At 38.8% G+C, this 14,577-nt stretch overlaps 1 long non-coding RNA gene across 1 annotated transcript; it reads left to right on the forward strand.

The window, feature by feature from the left end:
* The first annotated feature begins 9,217 nt into the window (after window positions 1-9,217).
* Window positions 9,218-11,558, forward strand: LOC137572130 (uncharacterized). Its single transcript, XR_011031538.1, has 3 exons — window positions 9,218-10,153; window positions 10,502-10,995; window positions 11,065-11,558. It is a non-coding gene; the product is annotated as an uncharacterized lncRNA (long non-coding RNA).
* The last annotated feature ends 3,019 nt before the right edge of the window (window positions 11,559-14,577 follow it).

Genomic DNA, 14,577 nt, shown 5'->3' on the forward strand with positions numbered 1-14,577 from the left:
GAGACGTTTCAGACCCCATAAAGTATATATATTCTTGATCAGCGTGAGAAGCTGAGTCGATGTAGCCATGTCCGTCTCTGCGTACGCGTTTTACTCAGCCGTCTTAAGGGATATCGGGCTGAAATTTTTTTCGTGGGTTTTTATTACCCGGCAAAAATAAAGTATGAAAACCATAAGGATCGGACCACTATATAATATAGCTCTAGAAGAACTAGAAGAAACATTTTCATAAAAATCGAGTATGCTATGAAATTTACATATATGAGAGTAAAATTGTTTTGTTTGTATATTGATGAATTGAGTTGCAAAAAACAAATTTTGAACATGTAAAATTATTATTACCAAGGACTGCAAGGGTATACAAACTTCGGCATAGCCGATGTTAGCTTCTTTGATTTTTTTTTTCTTTTTGTTAATAATATTTATATATTCAAATTAGTTTATAATGGCAGCGCAAAAATCGCCTTTTGCCACAAAGGTGCCTACATATGTTAGCACACTTTTTTTATTTTCTTATTATTTTGTTAATTTTTTTTTTTTGTGTTTATGCATCTGCTGCTGTTGCTGGTCGGTTCTGTTGCTGTTGGTTCTGCTGCTTTGCCTCTTTTTGTTGTTGCTGTTGTTCTTCAAGTCGGCATGTTCTAATCCAAATTTGGCATGCCCCCGCCCATGGTGGTGGTGGGTCGCTGTTTACTTGGGCCAGCAGGGCCGCTCCCTGCCTCCTAAATCTGACGAGAAGGCCACCTCGCCGCTTTATTTGGGGAATGGTCCTGGTCATCGGTATTTGAGCCTGCTTCCTTTTTTTCACTTTGCCTTTCTTTGTATGGCAAGGATTTTTTTTCTTCTTATTGCCTTTTTATTTGTTGCCACTGGTAGGCAGGAGTGATTTATTGGGGCCGCAAGCCCGGTATTTATAGTGTAGCATTTACATTGGTCTTATGGCTAGGGTCCTTACCGGTACTTAAAGCTAGACATTATGCTTAAGTTCTAATTACTTATAATCTATCCCTAAAAGTATGTGGCCTAATCCTATCCCTAAAAGTATACTACATGACAGTCCATTGAAAGTTATGAAGAGTTAGATCCCAATCCTTTGGATGTTCGTTCATCGTTCGTATATAATTCAGAATTATTTGATTAGCGCGTCCCACTTGACCATTTGCACGGGGTGTTCGTACAGCGTTCTTAACGTGTTGGATATGGTTTTGCTTATGGTCCTCAAATATTTTTGACGTAAACGATGTTCCAAGGTATTTTATAATAAAATTTGGCAAGCCGAAGTAACTAGAAATAACATATAGCCGTGTTGCGATGTAACAATGTAATTGGGTTGCTGAGACGTAGCAAAGTAAGCGTGCTGCTGAGACGTAGCTGCACAACCGAGTTGTTGCGAAGTATTTACATGATCGTACTGCTGAGACGTAGCAGTGTTTCCGAGTAGCTGAAACGTAGCACCATTATCGTACTGCCGAGACCTAGCAGTGTTACCTAGTTGCCGAAACATAGCAACATTGTCGTACTGCTGAGATGTAACAGTGTTACCGAGTTGCCGAAACGTAGCAACATTATTGTACTGCTGAGACGTAGCAGTGTTACCGAGTTATAGAAACGTAGCAACATTGTCGTACTGCTGAGACGTAGCAGTGTTTTCGGGTGGCACATACGTTACATTTGTTCGTTCGTTTCTCAAAAGCACGTTTCTTTCTCCAGAAACTTCTTGTACAGTTACGTCACTGACCTCGATTGGTGACGAAATCATTGCAGGTTGAAATGAACGCTCCTGCAATACTCTAATCGTTTTTTCTAATTGGATTATCTTTTTAACCATCGATTGATTTTCCGCACTGGCGTATTCGTCGTCACTACAGATCTTCGTTAATTTTTTCTGTAATTGTTCTCGATTTTCTGACGTTGACAATCCAGTTTGTCTACATTTTTGCTGCAAAGCTTTCTTTGACACGTAGTTTTTATGCGGCATTATTGTTGTCTTTTTCACGCTTGTATGTTCGTTGATTTTTCGTTTCGCTTATACGTTTTTCGTTCTCGTTTCCACGAGTTCGTTCATGCACAGAACACACAACATTACACCTTTCGAGTTTCCCATACCACGCTATTCTACCGCGTAAATTGCGCGTTACCTTTTTCTTCACACACTTCTACTTATGAAAAATATCAGTTCCTTTTTTCACACTATCCAAATTATGATAATTGGATACCATCCCACGTCTGAAAATTGTCACATCTAAAACCCACTTCTGAGAAGGTCGATTGTAAATCTAATGAGAGGATTGTAGATGGAGAAGCTGTCAGGAAGGCTTAGGCGGGGTAGTGCGACTTTTGGGACCAATATAGAGACGTTTGTAAAGCGATGCCGTTGGATTCGTTCGTGATGGCCGTTCGTTACCACCAATCGTAGGAGCTTATTCTTTCGCACCTTTCCTTCTCAACGTTTTTGGCCAACAACTTTTTCTTCATTAATCGATAACACCAGAGGTAGAGCATAACGTCGCTCGCCCAGGGCTAAATCATTATATTCATAAACTGTCTGGTGACAGCTCGGCCAATCCTGTATTCGGATCGCCCTGGATTCGAGCATCTTCGTCGTCAGATACATCCAATTCAGGAATATTTTAACACCAGGTTTCCATCTTATCCGAGGAGTATACAGAACAGTATTTAAATCCTGTAATCTGTATGCCGGGGATATCTTAGATTACATAACGATCGTTTCCAAGGACTTTGACGACTTCATAAGGACCTCGGTATCGTGGTTCCAGTTTACGAGATTCGCCTGCCGCGTCTGGTTCGTTCCCGACTACTACAAGATTACCTGTAGAATAAACAAAAAGGTTAGCGTGTTTGGCATCAAAACGTTTCTTCCATTTAGCTCTAATGCGATATTGGCTGCAGCTAGACCTCGATTTTCGGTGACGGTTTCGTTGGAATACGGTTTATCCTGGTCTGCGTGTATCGCTGCAGTAAGGTTGTTTTGCACGACATCAATAGCGTTGAAATTAAATAGAAGATCGATTAGATTGAATCCAGTCTCGATTTGATGGTAACCCATACGTTTATCAAGTTGCGTAAAATAGACCTTTCCAGCTGGTTGAGCAAATTGCACTTCCATGTTTGGCATAGGAAATGGAATTTTGGCCGTGATACTATTAGGGCGACGATAGTCGATGCAAAGACGATGTTCTCCATTCTTTTTATCTACGATGACGAAGGACGAATTATGTCGTTTTCCAGTAGCTCAGATATGATATTCGTAACAATAGGTCTGAGCGCAAACGGTGTTCGGTATGGTTTCGTTAAAGCGATTTCCATTTTCGATATTGAGCATTTACCTAATTCGTTGGTCTTCTGGCCGAAACAAGCAGCATTAGCTATTAAGACTTTTTCCAATTCCTCGGTTTCGAGTCGTTTCTATTTTAATTTTATCAATAGCGTTGAAATTAAATAGAAGATCGATTAGATTGAATCCAGTGGTGCTGTTTTTCTGCGAGTTGACAGTCCATTGAAGGTTATGAAGAGTCAGATCCCCATCCTTTGGATTTTCGTTTTTCGTTCGTATATAATTCAGAATTATTTGATTAGCGCGTTTCACTTGACCATTTGCACGGGGTGTTCCTACAGCGTTCTTAACTTGTTGGATATGGTTTTGCTTATAGTAATCCTTAAATATTTTTGACGCAAACGCTGTTCCACGGTATGTTATAATAAAATTTGGCAAGCCGAAGTAACTAGAAATTTCGTTTAGCGTTGATAGAACGGGTTATGTTTTTGTACTTTTATCGGCTTTTACAATTGGAAATTTATATGAGTATTTCCTCGTTTGCTTCGACAAAAGGAACCCAAATGATCCCCGTGAAGTCGACGAAAAGGGATCGGTTGAACATCGTTGTAATGCATGCGGTAGCAGCATTGGATGCATGTAGAGATATAGACCTTCACGTACTTCCTCATCTCTGGAAACCAAAATCGTTTATAAATTCTCTACATGGTTTTATCAAGACCAAAGTGTCCGACATCATCATGGCAACTTTTAACAACGCGCCATCTAAATGCCTTTGGTATAACAAAGGCAATAGTGTTTTCCGTTATTCGATAAAGGCGATGATTTTCGATGACATAATCAGTACGTAGCTGCTTTAGTTGATCATTGTGACGTAGTTGCATTGTTAACAACCAGTCGTCGATTTCCGAAATTATGATCCGAACAAATTCATGTAGCGATCCTTCCGGGAGCGAAATCAGGAGAAATGATTTTCCCAAAAGGTACACTCTGAATCTTTGGAGTGTTTCTATTACTGCAAGCGTTTCCAATGCGTAACTGTGGTATTTACTCTCAGCGTTAGTACAGTGCTGCAGTAAAACTTCTGCTGGACCTAAAAAAACAAAGCATCCATGTGTACTTCGTGTTTAGCCGAAAATCGTAAAGAGTGAGAACAGTTCGATAAATGCATGTTGTTGGGTTTCTCCCCGTCTCTGTTAAAGGACGTGATATTAATGAACAATTTTCAATAAATTTTCTGAAGAAACATGTGAGACCAAGGAATCTTCTTACTTCTCTTACGTTTTTAGGTATTTGAAAGTTTTTAATTGCGCTTACTTTACATTCGCCAGGTTTTATTCCATCTTTATTGACTATGTGACCCAGGATATAATTTGGGATTGGGGAAACGTGCTTTTGTGTACCGTAGGGTTAAGCCACTGTCTTGTAAGATCGATAAAAACTTTTTAATTCGTTGCATACCAGATACAAAGTTGTTACTTGGGATTATTACGTCATCTAAATATGCGAGTACCTCACCTGGTTCCATAAGTTTTATGATTTGGTTCATTACCGAATGAAAGACTGCCGGAGCGTTAACAAGTCCAAAAGGCATTCTATTGTATTCATAATGTCCGTCAGCTGTAATAAATGCCGTGTATTGTTTGGACGATTCACTTATCTCGATTTGATGGTAACCCATACGTATATCAAGTTGCGTAAAATAGACCTTTCCAGCTGGTTGAGCAAATTGCACATCCATGTTTGGCATAGGAAATGGAATTTTGGCCGTGATACTATTAGGGCGACGATAGTCGATGCAAAGACGATGTTCTCCATTCTTTTTATCTACGATGACGAAGGACGAATTATGTCGTTTTCCAGTAGCTCAGATATGATATTCGTAACAATAGGTCTGAGCGCAAACGGTGTTCGGTATGGTTTCGTTAAAGCGATTTCCATTTTCGATATTGAGCATTTACCTAATTCGTTGGTCTGCCGAAACAAGCAGCATTATCTATTAAGACTTTTTCCAATTCCTCGGTTTCGGAATCCGTTCGATTTAGAGTCGTTTCTATTTTAATTTTACTTAAAACATTTGATTGACGGCTCTATCTTTTCTTTGACTGTTCGTTTTATTACGGATTGACTTGACTTCTGCGTATTACCGTTAAACTCACGTTTATTTTTAAAACTATGTGGATTATATTTGATTTCGTTTTGAGACGAATAGGCATGTATATCTCGTAAAAGTTCGTTGCATGAGGTGTAGTGGTTTGATATCTTGCGCTTAAGATCGTAATCGTTGATGTGTTACAATATGTGTTACAATTGCTGAATCAGATAACTCACCCTTTTTATCAATGGCTAGCATTTTATAAAAATAATCAAGTAACGAGCTGCACCTTGCATCTTTTGTTGAATTGCAAAAATTAAAAATTTCCACACGTTTAACAAACTGATGCGATGATGCGGGTCGCGAAATTCTGAGAATTTTCCAAATACTGACCTACATTTGTGTTTGACCCACTTTTGCTTACGTAATTCCGTGATGTTGGACAAAATTATCTTGCTGTGATGTAACAACGTTATTGCACTGCTGGATCCTAGCAATGTTACCATTCTGATGAGTCGGAGCGAAGAGTACGTGTTGGTGAGGCGTAAACATATAGCCGTGTTGCGATGTAACAATGTAATTGGGTTGCTGAGACGTAGCAAAGTAAGCGTGCTGCTGAGACGTAGCTGCACAACCGAGTTGTTGCGAAGTATTTACATGATCATACTGCTAAGACGTAGCAGTGTTTCCGAGTAGCTGAAACGTAGCACCATTATCGTACTGCCGAGACCTAGCAGTGTTACCTAGTTGCCGAAACATAGCAACATTGTCGTACTGCTAAGACGTAGCAGTGTTTTCGGGTGGCACATACGTTACGTTTGTTCGTTCGTTTCTCAAAAGCACGTTCTTTCTCCAGAAACTCCTTGTACATTTACGTCACTGACCTCGATTGGTGACGAAATCATTGCAGGTTGAAATGAACGCTCCTGCAATACTCTAATCGTTTTTTCTAATTGGATTATCTTTTTAACCATCGATTGATTTTCCTCACTGGCGTATTCGTCGTCATTACAGATCTTCGTTAATTTTCTCTGTAATTGTTCTCGATTTCCTGACGTTGACAATCCAGCTTGTCTAAATTTTTGCTGCAAAGCTTTCTTTGACACGTAGTTTTTATGCGGCATTATTGTTGTTCGTTGATTTTTCGTTTCGCTTATTCGTTTTTCGTTCTCGTTTCCACGAGTTCGTTCATGCACAGAACACACAATATAACACCTTTCGAGTTACCTTTTTCTTCACACACTTCTACTTATGAAAAATATCAGTTCCTTTTTTCACACTATCCAAATTATGATAATTGGATACCATCCCACATCTGAAAATTGTCACATCTAAAACCCACTTCTGAGAAGGTCGATTGTAAATCTCATTACCCAGTAGAAGATTGTAGATGGAGAAGCTGTCAGGAAGGCTTAGGTGAATTTCGGGACCAATAGAAATGTGAGACTCGTACGTTTAGGTAGAACACTAATATAAATTTATTAACTAATTAAGACAACAATTAAGAGACGTTTGTAAAGCGATGCCGTTGGATTCGTTCTTGATGGCCGTTCGTTACCACCGATCGTAGGAGCTATTCGTTCGCACCTTTCCTTCTTAACGTTTATTCGCCAACTACTTCTTCTTCATTAATCGATAACACCAGAGGTAGAGCATAACGTCTCTCGCCCAGGGCTGAATCATTATATTCATTAACTGTCTGCTGACAGGTCCAAGGAGATTTTTTCTTACTTCTGTTTGAATATGATTCTCGTAAATTACCGCCTCTGGTCTTGACCGCAAAATGTGCCTTTTTTTGGTATTTCGCATCACTTTGCCCAATGTTTCGGCCGATATGGCAGCAATTTCTTGTCGGATATTTCTTTCAGCGCAGCCAGGGTAAGGAAAGGGGTTTAGAAGTGTATATCTTGGATTTTAAATATCCCCTTAGAAAAAAGTCAGGAGGCGTCAAATCAGGTGATCTTGGTGGCCAGTCGCTAGTAATCGCCGTTTTTCGATATTAATCTTCCGGAAAAAAAATTCAGCGCAATAAATTGGTTGTGGCATGCGCTGTATGGCATGTAGCGCCGTCTTGTTGGAACCAGTAATTATCCAATTCATTTTCACGAACAAATGGCAATGAAAAATTGGGTTATCATTGTCCGATAACGCTTTCCATTCACGGTTACCGTTGCTCCATTTTCGTTTTCAAAGAAGTACGGGCTTTATGGCTTTAACGGCAACACAGTAACTTTTTGGTCGTAAAGAGGTTGCGTTTCGATGAATTGAGGGTGCTCAGTAGCATAAAACCGACAATTTTTTTTATTCACTCCTCTATTCAAGTTGAAATGCGCCTCATCAGACATTATGATTTTTTAAAAATAGCCACGTTCATTTTTGGCCATTTCGAAATAAACGCACATTTTGCGTTCAATATTTGGTCGTTGCTCTAAAACTTAAAGGAAAGTTTTTAGGACCCTATAAGGTAACGGCCATTAAAAATCATGGAAGACATGAAGTAGAGAAAGTCGGACAGGCCGAAAGGTCTAATAGGACATCAACAGTATCGGAATATATGAAATTGTGGGGACCGTTTTTCGGGTCGAATGTACTGTCAGGAGGGCCGAATGTGGGAAATGGCATTGAGAGAGAGCAATCCAAAGTGATAGAAGAGAAAAGACAAACACGTAGTGGCCGAACATTCTAGTAGTAATAGAGAGAGCAGGGCATAGGATCATTAAATAAGTTGAGAGAGCCTCTTTAGGCCGTAATTCATTCGCAAGGAGACTGTCAAGGACATAGGATCATTAAATAAGTTGAGAGAGCCTCTTTAGGCCGTAATTCATTCGCAAGGAGACTGTCAACTAAGTCGCACATCAAGGTCCATAAGTAGTCCAGTGTTATTTTTATAAGTATGTTGAATTCGATTGTCATCAAACAATTATATTAATAAATCAAACAAAATATTAATAAATAAATAAGTATTGTTACGATCATTAAATCAACGCTACATATATATAACAATAAATTTTCGGAAATCTCGCAATGTCCCGCCGGACATTGCCTCTTATATGCTGGGATAGCTGTTGGAATGGGGGGAGTTACTGTTGTGGTAGTTGCGGTAGGTGCACGATGGGTTTTGTTTTTTATTTATTAATTGCACTAGTTGTGCTTCATGAAATAGGCGCTTTACTTGTATGGAAACAGAATCGTTAATTGTTCAAGACTTTGCTGAGATGATCAATTTCCAATTTAGTCTTTGTTTAACACCGCCGCGCTTTTTATGTCGTTTTTCATTTTTATCCATCCGCACTCCATTCACTCGGATATTCATTTATATTTGTCTCTCCACAACTATCTCTTCGTCGCTGCTGTCTAGGTGGAACTTTTGGCTTTGCTGCTGTCAGAATGAATCGTATCTCTTTATTTAATAATGGACTTAGCCTAAAGTACATAATAAGGTTTGGAGTTCTGTCGCTCAAAGTAGCGGCAGAACGGAAGTACATATCATGTCATATGTATTTGTACATATATATGCATATATATGTACAGATGGTACATACTCAAGAAGTGCTTACGCTAGCGTTCTGACGCTAGTCCGGCCAGTCCGCATAATGTATATACATATGTCATTGCATAAACATAGCAACAAAGTGTCGTTATGTTATGAGGTGTTACTATTATTACTATTGTATACTCTTCAATACAGTGGGCATATGCTCATTTGGCATACAACAAACTACACCTCAGAACGATCAAATATAGAAATTTTCCTAGACTTCAGGTAATCGTCTTTAAATCACATAATTAACCCTCACTTATAAATCGGATTCTTTTCAGCTTGGTATGCCACTACTTTCCCCGAACAAGAAGAATTAGTAGGAGAATGGAATGACAAGCTCACAGATTTTCAAAAAATTTGCGTTGTACGTTCTCTAAGGCCAGATCGGATTACGTTTTGTATGACCCAGTTTATCATCAGTAAACTTGGACCACGTTATGTAGAACCTCCAGTTCTAGATTTGAAAGCAGCTTTCGAGGAATCAGTACCTGAAACACCTCTAATTTTCGTGCTTTCAACAGGTGTCGATCCTGCACAATCCCTGATAACGCTTTCAGAAACTATGAAAATGTCTCAGCGTATGTACTCTCTTAGTCTGGGGCAAGGACAAGCTCCAGTAGCAACAAAGCTTATAATGAAGGGAATAATAGACGGTCATTGGGTCTTCCTTGCTAATTGCCATTTGTCTTTAAGTTGGATGCCTACATTGGACAAGATGATTACTACAATGAAGTCGTTGAAAATGCATAGAAAATTTCGACTCTGGCTAAGCTCAAGCCCTCATCCAGAATTTCCAATATCAATATTGCAAACAAGCATAAAAAATGACTACTGAACCACCCCGTGGAATCAAAGCAAATATGAAACGTCTTTACAACAATGTTAATGAAGGAAACATGGATTTGTGCAACGATCCCATCAAATATAAAAAACTCCTTTTTGCACTTTGTTTTTTCCACACTATCTTACTAGAACGTAAAAAGTTTCTGCAGTTAGGATGGAATGTAACTTATAGTTTTAATGATTCCGACTTTGAAGTATCAGAAATATTACTGTTATTATACTTAAATGAGTATGAAGATACTCCATGGGGGGCCCTGAAATACCTAATAGCTGGTGTTAATTATGGAGGACATGTAACTGATGATTGGGATCGGCGATTGTTGATGACCTATATAAGCCAATTTTATTGTGAACAAGCATTGCTGACTAGAAAATTTCGGTAAGTAAATTATTATGTTATGCATAGCTTGAAATGGTATATTAAAGTCGCCAAAATGTATGTAGAAAGCAGAAGAAAGCGTTTTCGACATAAAAGAGTATATATTCTTGATCAATATCAACAGTCGAGTCTATCTAGCCATGTCCGTCCGTCTATCTGTATAAACAAGTAGATCTCGGATATGTGAGCGAGATAGCACTTGCTACAATTAAAGAGACTTACATTTGGGCTTTAAATCTTTTAATATGCGTTCACTTTGTGCATGGTATACCGAAGTCGGCGAGTCGACTTACTTCATTTACACTTTCCTTCCTTCGACTAAAATCCATTAATTAACAATAATAATAGGCTGTCTCCATTAATGAACTATTTTATACCCGACGATGGTGATATCCAGTCCTACTTAGACCAAATTCAAATGTTTCCCAACTTTGATAAACCTGAAGCGTTTGGGCAGCATTCGAATGCTGATATAGCCTCACTTATTGGAGAAACTCAAATGCTTTTTGACACTCTACTTTCGATGCAAGCCCAGTCAACGTTTTACAAATCAACTGAGAATGCAGAAACTAAAGTTTCTGATTTGGCTAAGGAAATTTTATTAGGCACACCAGATGAAATAAATTACGACCAAACCGCAAAACTTATTGGAATAGTTCGCACGCCTTTGGAAGTTGTATTACTCCAGGAAATTCAGCGCTATAATAATTTACTTAATAAAATGAGAAGTCATCTAATAGATTTACGACGGGGAATACAAGGCTTAGTTGTCATGAGCTCTGACTTGGAGGAAATTTATTTATCTGTGCTAGAGGGTCGTGTTCCACTACAATGGCTTAAGGGTATGTAGCATCTTTTAATATTAATTCATATAGTTATATTAATAATTCTAAATCATTATACCACTGTAGCTTACCCTTCCCTTAAACCTTTAGCCGCTTGGTCCCGAGATCTAATACAGCGTGTGCTGCACTTTAGCACTTGGGCGAAGACTCTCAGGCCACCCACATTGTTTTGGTTGGCTGCGTATACTTTTCCCACAGGATTTGTGACAGCTGTCTTGCAAACATCCGCACGTCTTACTAAGACTCCAATCGATGAGTTATCATGGGAGTTTTACGTATTTGTGGAAGAAGATGCATCAGCAGCTCGAATTATTCGAGAAGGAGGTGGTGTTTATATAAGAAATTTATATTTAGAAGGCGCTGGTTGGCTTCGAAAGAATCAATGTCTCCAAGATCCGCTTCCCATGGAATTAATTTGCCCCTTACCTGTGATACATTTTAAACCAGTTGAAAATCTCAAAAAGCGATCACGTGGAATTTATCAGTGTCCTGCATACTACTATCCAATTCGATCAGGATCCTTTGTTCTTGCTATAGATTTAAAATCGGGAAATGAAAAAGCTGATTATTGGATAAAACGAGGCACAGCTGTTTTGCTTAGCTTAGCCACCTAAATTATCCATTATGCAAATAAAATATAATGAAATTTGAATAATCGATTAATTATTATTTTACTAAACATTTTTTTTAAGCTATTATTTTTCATTGAAACGATGACCGCTTCTGGTTCTTTTATTGTGCATCGGTGCCTCATCACCGGTTCCTACATTCGGCCCTCCTCACTTTTTATTCGACTCGAAAGAATGTCCCCAAGGTTTCATGAACTCAGCTCTTCCATTTTTCTGAATTGCAATTACCGTGTACGGCCCCAAGTAATTTCCTTTGAGCTTCAGAGAAGTGTCCTAGTTTATGGGCCAGTAAGATTATTTCATTCTCCATCTGCTCGGATACTACGATCAACTGCTTATTGGCATCTTTGAACAAGACCTGATTAGAAATATAGAAATCCTCATACTCGCCATTTTTTGAAGTAAACTTCATATAGCTTTTGTCCAATCATCCACCAATTGCGCTTCTTTCAAACGATGCATAACACTGTTATTGAATAACAGCCAACTCGACTCAAGGCATCTACATGCCTTATCCTTGATTCTGACCGATGTTCTAGACTGTAACCTAAATCCTGCAATATTGGGTGTTGGTATACGGGAATATCATCTTTCAAAATAATTCTAATTTCGATCTTTGCATCAGAATTCCGTTTTTTCTAATCCCTGGACTATCATTTCGACCTCTTTAGCCTGCTCTTGACTTAAATGAGACAACTCTAAACCGACTTTGTCCTTCCCTTCGAAAACTATGCAGACATATTCAAATTGCTTCATACAATCCTCAACAAATTTAGTTCTTTCTTCTATTAATTTCATGAAATTCAACTACTACCTTAATTTTGTCGATGGTCACCATTATAAAGAAACTAGCAAACGTCAAAATCGTTGCCTCTCCTATTCCTACCAAACACTTTCCAGGACCTGTTAGTTGTTCAACTCCTAGCTTCCAAAAAAAACACAGCGAAGCACATGTTTGCTCCTGTATCTACAAGCCGTTTTAATTCATAGGTGAGCTACGAGTATTTAGTTCTAACCCAGACGGAGTGAACGTACTCGAACTAACTTCAACTTTGTCATTGTTCGTGGGGCGGAAGGATCCAATGAGAGTACAATTAGTTGGCGCGTGCCAATTACTTCGTGGTATGGTGAGCGAGTGATTAATAAGGATAATAATAATTATGCTTTGTTGTGAATATGTGAATAAATTAAATAATAAATGTTTCGGTTTGAAGTATATACAAGTTTCGAATATATAGAAACAGAAAAAAAGAACGGGTGTTCGAATGAAAGTCATGTACTGGATTGAATATGGCGAGCTACAGGAGAACCTTTCGTCACTCTCCTCAGTATGACCGCATTTCGTACTTTTCACCCGGTGGCGTGAACATTCATGTTGAACAACATTTGCTTGCTTCTCTTGCTTAACCTGTGCTTCGATACTAGCTTCAAGCTTCGTTGCCTCCAGCCCTGGCTAACCGCTGTACTCTTCTCCAGCAGTTAACACAGCCTCGAAACGTTGTTGCCACCAACACTGGTAAGCACTATACACTTCTCTAGCAATTTGCACAGCCTCTGTTGTGGCCGCCTTATATCGAATTTGCAACCCTGAATCAATCTTGCAATGAATCGTCACAGTCTCTCTAGCGCCGTACACTTCTCCAGCGCTCTCTATTTTGCACTTCGATCCGTTCCAGCCTTGCCTTTTGAACGGATACACCAGTGAGCATCCAAATGGTACCTTCTTCGTCCAAACTTCTCACGAATGTTCTGTCATGTGATGCGAAAATTCCAGAACCACCTTCTTGATCAGCATTCTCACTCCTTCTGCAGTTGCCTTATCTCAGCGTCACTTGCTGTCTCGCTCATCGGTTGAATTTTCAAGTTTTTGTTGTTCGCCGATAACGCGTTTTTACTGCAGCTATCTTGCTTTCACATACTGAAACGACGGTTCCCTCGAGGCAGCGTCACTTGCTCCTTCCTTCTTAGAATTTCACAAGTTTTAACGAATTTGGGAAATTAACTAGCCAAAATTAATTCTTTCACTTTTAATCTGCCATCCCGGTTGAGCCCCAAATTTGTGGTATTTTATTTATATCCGGTTTCGGTTATTGGCAATGATGTTAGTATTACAATTAATTTTATTATGGCTTAAACGAAAAAATCAAACTGACTGCAGGTATGCCCCGAAACGTGTGCTCGCTGTCGTTGCAAACTTCCAAGTCTCGTTTGACCGTCTTTTCATTATTTTATGCTGTCTTAGCACTACGAACTGGCTTCAGAAATGATGACCGCTACTGGTTCTTTTATTGTGTATTGGTGGCTTATCACCGGTTGCCACATTTCTGTTGGCGATATAATAAAAATTAATACTTAATCCTTATGCGATTGATCTAGGTGGTTTATTTTTGACTTGCACTGATTCTTCATTTACCAACATAAGTTCTGCGACACACTTACCCTAAAATATTTCTAGGCTAGACCCTGTTGTCACATCTGATGATGTAATAGCCTATATTCGGAAGAAAGTTAACGTCTCGAATATTGCGGTAAAGAAGTTTTTTTTTTTTTTTTTTTTTTCTTTTCTTACTCTTGGGACATTTCGTCCTTTAAAATTAGTGTTTCTGCCAATATCTTCGACACTATATGTCGAGAAGATTTTTGGCCAAAACGTATACTAGTTTCTCGAATAGGTGGTGGCGTTCTGATAGCTGTTGATGCTGCTTTATCATCTGAAATGATTCAATTTTCTAGTACACAGGAGATTGAGTTTGTCAGTGTTAAAGTAAATTTTAAATCTTTTAATGCTTTCATTAATTGTTCCTATATTCCACCATTGTCAGACATGGTGGTGTATTTAAATCATTTAGAGGGAATTCAGTTTGTCTCCTCTTTAGTTTCCAGTCAAGACTTGCTCATAGTTGTAGGTGATTTTAATTTACAGATGAATCTACCACGTTGTTGCCCTCTT

This window comes from Drosophila tropicalis, unplaced genomic scaffold, assembly GCF_018151085.1.
Source record: "Drosophila tropicalis isolate 14030-0801.00 unplaced genomic scaffold, ASM1815108v1 contig_1039, whole genome shotgun sequence".
NCBI lineage: Eukaryota > Metazoa > Arthropoda > Insecta > Diptera > Drosophilidae > Drosophila > Drosophila tropicalis.